At 35.1% G+C, this 5405-nt stretch overlaps 1 long non-coding RNA gene across 1 annotated transcript in view; it reads left to right on the top strand.

Moving 5' to 3' along the window:
* The window catches only part of LOC102587585 (uncharacterized), a 14052-nt gene extending 10997 nt beyond the window's left edge, over positions 1–3055 (top strand). The window contains exon 3 of the long non-coding RNA XR_368919.2: positions 3034–3055. This is a non-coding gene — a long non-coding RNA (uncharacterized lncRNA). The remainder of the gene's footprint in view (positions 1–3033) is intronic.
* The last annotated feature ends 2350 nt before the right edge of the window (positions 3056–5405 follow it).

Raw genomic sequence — 5405 nt, forward strand, 5'->3', positions numbered from 1 at the left:
GGGCGGGGGGCCTCGGGGTACGCAGCCTCGAGGCGGGCATCGGGGGACTATAGGCATGCTACCTCGAATTGGGGGGGGGCTTTGGTGGACTACCTTTCAGCTCGTGGTTGAAGGCCTCTTGTCGGCCTCGGTACCGAAGGGTGGTCAAGGAAGGGGACTTCAGGCTTGGAGGCCTCCAATTCCTGAGGCACTCAAGGCCTCGTGGCATGGGGCCTAAAGAGTTTTATTTTCGATAAATTCTTTTATCATATAGTGTGGTACATGTAGATCATCTCATAAAAATATGGAGGACCCTCAATTGGTTGTTTAACAAGAATCATTTATGTTCCAAAATATCTCTATTGTATTCAAACGAGGCTATCGTCGAAGCACGAATAAGAATTTACTATTATTGTGGTTTAGGAAATAATATATCCTTTGTTACATCAATTTATGGATGGGTTTAACAACTATCTCTGTAGAAGATTTGAGTATTTGCCATCATTAGAGGAGCTACAAGGCAAAGGGCTGATGTATCTGTCAAAGTAGGGGAAATAAATGCTCTTGTAGCCTATAAGAGGAATTTAAAAGGAAAGCACAAACAAAGGTGCTTTTGTCAATGTTGATGTATTTGGATTTCTTTTGTCATTTGATGTACTTATTCTCGCTTCTCCTTTTCTCTGTACATACTCAAATGTGAATGATTGGAGTAAAGGCATGGAAATATGTTAGTTTACTGACCATGTGATTTAGAGCCCGTTTGGATTGACTTAAAAAAGTAACTTTTAAAAAGTAATTTTTAAAGTGCTGGAACTTATTTTTAAAATAAGTAGTTATGTGTTTGGATAAAAGTGCTGCAGTTGAAAAAAAAGTTGTTGATGTGTTTGGCAAATAAGTGTTGGTAAACACTTTTTTTTTAATCAAAATGTCTGAAATACACTTAAAGCTGTTAACATGATAAAAAGTTGATTAATTTAAGGTTTTATACTTAAAAAAATAAAACATAATAATAATAATAATATTAATAATAATAATAAGAATAATAATTAAATATAATAATTAATAATAATAAACATAATAATAATGAATAATAATAATAATAATAAACATAATAATAAGAATAAGAATAATAATAATAATAATAATAAACATTATACATAATAATAATAATAATAAACATAATAATAATAATTAATATAATAATAATAATAATAAACATAATAATAAACATAAACATAATAATAATAATAATAAGCATAATAATAATAAGAAGAATAATAATAATAAGAATAATAAGAATAATAATAATAATAAAATAATAATAATAAACATAATAATAATAATAATAATAAACATAATAATAATAATAATATTGATAATAATAATAATATAGTAATAATAAGAAGAAGAAGAAGAAGAAGAAGAAGAAGACAAAGAAGAAGTTAGAGTTAGTTCAATATGGGCAATTTGGGAATTGTATAAAAGAATTAAGGGCAAAAAGGTAATATACTTGGTCAACATAAAAGGGCTTTTAAGTTAAAAAAAAGAAAAGCACCCCTCACCTAGCTTTTAGCTTTTGGCTTAAAATAAGTCATTTTTGACTTAAAATAAGTCACTTTGATAATTGCCAAACACTATAATAAGTCAAAAACTGACTTTTAAGTGAGTTGACCAGCTTAAAAGCCCATGCAAACATGCTCTTACTACTATCCAGCCTCCTTCTCCTTTTTAGCCTCCTTCTCTTGATATCATGTGTTAGTTCCGTTGGCTTTGAATTAAATATAAAATTCTACATGCCAAAATGGTGGTATCTGCAACCTTTTGACAATACCAGTAATTCAACTGATCTAAGCGAGCCTGAGTTGTCTGGTCTTCTGCATTTGCTCACTGCACTTGTCTTGTATGGTTAGTTAATTATCAGATCCCTCTATGATGATGAAACAGGAACTCTTGCTCAAGCTCGTACTTTAAACTTAAATGAGGAGCTGGGGCAGATTGATAACTTGATACAATCCTCTCAGACAAAACTGGCACTTTAACGTGCAATCGAATGGACTTCCTGAAATGCTCTATTGCTGGTCTTCAGTATGGAACACGTGCTAGTAATGTAGAACTTGCAGCTACAAAGCAGTCGGCAGAGACATGGCCGAGTGGACAACAATTTGTTTTCCCCAGTTCAAATTCGGACGTGGGTGGGAAAGATAATTAAACCTTCACAGACAACTGATGGTGGAAATGTAGCAGTCCAATTAGAGACAGTCGCCACCTCTAAGATGAAAGAAACCTCAAACTAGCAATAAATGGGGTTCAGCTTTGAGGATAGCTGCCTTATTAAGGGATGTTGGATGGAAGAACCAAATCCAGATGTCATTTTGCTTTTCTATAGGATACTTGCAATTTTTTATGCTGCTGTTCTCGAGCAAAATGAGGAGACTTGAGGCCTTAATTATGAATCAGAGTCTCCAGATGAAGTATCATTTCTTGTTGCAGCAAGAGAATTCAGTTGAGTTTTTCAAAAGAACTTAATCAAATGTTTTTGCAAGATCATGGTAAGATCAAAGTTTCAAACCTCCAAAATTTACTCCCAAGAATTGCATTTCATTAACTTCGGGGAATACAAAATTCTAATCATTTGGACTTCACCAGCAAGAGGAAGCAAATGTCTGTTACTATTTAGCATGAAACTGGCCAGATTCTTCGCTTGCTTGTGTTATTTGTTAAGTTTATTAATGTGGCCTATGAATACCTGTCTTGTTCAAATTTTAAAGTAAATGTTGTCTATTTAAAATATGCAGCATTATCTATGACAGATTAGCAAAGAAAATAGCTGAAGTTCTATATATTTGTATTTTAGGTACTTTGCCTCAAGTTCGGACAAAAAATGGATGAATATCACCCATATATAACGTTGTGCTTCAGGTGGCTTCAAGAGAGCCAAGAAAATACTAACATGATAGAAGATGAAGTGTCGTTGAAAAGTTGGGAGGGGTGAAAAGGTTTGCTGTTTCTGCAAGTTTGATATTTAGTTGTATTGACATATGGCTTCAAATGTAGATCAGAAATTGAAATAGACTAGTTGATTTTCTTTCAAGTGAAGGGTTCAAGAGAAGAAAAAGGATAAAAAGAAAATTTCCAGTCACAAACACGCAAGTGTTTATATGTATTCAACAATTTGTACTTTCATTTAGTTTTGTAGACGTTCGGTAAAAGAAAGAAAAGAAAAGAGTTGGTTTTCCTTTTTACTATAAATGAACTTCTATCAAATTTAGAAACTTAAATATACTTATCGAACCCTCAATATTTAAAACATGTGATGTAACACTTTAATAATGGATACTATGAATGATTTGAGCTCATGTAATTTAAGAGATGAAAATATCACCTGCTTGCATTCATTACTAAAACGACTGTTTTAAACTGCAACAATATGAGTTTAATTCAATCAATTGTTATTCCTTTTTTAGATTCTTAATTTTAATCCATTTCTACACATGTTTAATGCTCAAAGCTTAATTATTATTTACTCTCCAATAGTATTGACACAAACATACCAGAAAGATTACTGAAACAAACCATTCATCATTTGATTGATTACAAAATTACATAAGGAATAGATGTTTTACATTCATATTTTAAGGAATAATGTTTTACATCCATTTCAAGAAAATTAACCATATCATATTATAGAAATAATATTCGATGAGGACTCACGTGATCTATTTTTTGGCTCTTAGGTGAATGAATGGATGCCACTTCCTTGCAATAAATGTCATGAGTGTACCCTTTGGGAGATGCTACGAGGATGAGTGGCACAAACTCTCTTCACAGTAAGTGTCATGAGTGTACTGAATCTTGCAAGAGCTCCTCCATGGCGAATAACTCCGTTGAGATTTGAGGTAAACTCAAATCAGAGACAATAAAGTGGGAAGTCAAGCTCGGCCTTCACTACTCTGATCACCAAAACCATGTATGCATAAGACTAATCAGAAGGCGTAAAGACAACGTCAACTACTACAACAACTACTAATGCCTAATCTAAGGCTCAAACTATCAGACTCAAGTTTGCTACTCCACTCTATTAGGATCTAACTCATCCGAACGACGTTGGCAGAAAGTCAAGGCTATCCAGCCCACACGGGTCATAAGTCTAAGGCAATGCTAGCTTAACCTAGACTAAGGACATCATGCATACGGTTAAGGATGAACAAGGCATGCAACACATAGCATTTAACACATAAGCATGTAACTCTACTAAACCGGTTAACATGATACTATACCCAAATATGGCCAATCAATCCTAACATGAGGTATCTAATCAAAGTAAGGTAGGAAACTGGTACCCACCCCCAATTCACTCTAATCGACATGCTTTTCCACAATTAAGCTCAGTTTAAAAGAAAGGAATTCGTAGCCTACTTTAAGGCTGACCGCACGCGCTCCAAATCACTTTACCGGAGCTTTTCCTTCCCGAACGACCCTTGAACGCTGTCACTCTATCAAATATAGGATAACAAAATTAGTACGGTCGTTTAGACACCAAAATCACAACAAACGGAGACGGGTCAATTTTGGAGTCACAATGGAAATCATGGGACTCGCACCGAATTGTCTGAAATTGACTCCATCAAGAGACCCTAAGCAGCGCCCCGAACTTGTGTTCCAAAATGGAACACAATTCGAGGCTTAAAACACAGCAAAACCCAACAAGCAAGAAAACCACACTTTAATCAACTTAAAAGAAAACAACAACAGTCTAAACTCGAAATTAACAAAAATCAAAAATTTCCCAGCACTTCCTGAACACTCTACGAGGTAGCCACGATGATTCCCAACAAGTGGGACTTCGAATCACCCAAAACCGAGCTAAAATGAGTGAGATATGACTAAAACAAGAATGCCAAAAACAAAGGCTCGAAAATGGGTACAACAGTCAGGTTAATCACGAAATTACCTCGAACTACACGCACCCGACAACTTCTGAAAACTCTACAGCGAAGCCACCGAATATACGAAGCTCCCGCACTTCAAATCACCTAAATCGGTTGAGAGATGAGAGAGAGATGAGGGTTTTAAGTTTGGAAAAGTTGGCTGATATATCTGCATTTATAGCAGATATTTCTGTAATTTTTTTCCAAAACATAAAAACTCCGAAGGGGTGCTCCGAACTCGTTCGGAACCCCGTGCACGTAAACGAGTAATGCAACCATACCAAATTTGATATTCCGGACTCAATGACGCAGTCGAAATTTCCATACGAGGTCATCTTGACAAAAAGTGGGTCCCATACCCAAATGTCATTTTAAGTCAAAAACCATAAAAGGGCTCAGAAAAATATCGAAAACCTCGGGACACAAAAGAAGGGTCAATCTAGACCAAACTTGACATTCCGGAGCTAACCGCACTGACGGAATTCTCATCCGAGCGCG

This window comes from Solanum tuberosum, unplaced genomic scaffold (genome assembly GCF_000226075.1).
Source record: "Solanum tuberosum cultivar DM 1-3 516 R44 unplaced genomic scaffold, SolTub_3.0 scf00615, whole genome shotgun sequence".
NCBI classification, from domain to species: domain Eukaryota; kingdom Viridiplantae; phylum Streptophyta; class Magnoliopsida; order Solanales; family Solanaceae; genus Solanum; species Solanum tuberosum.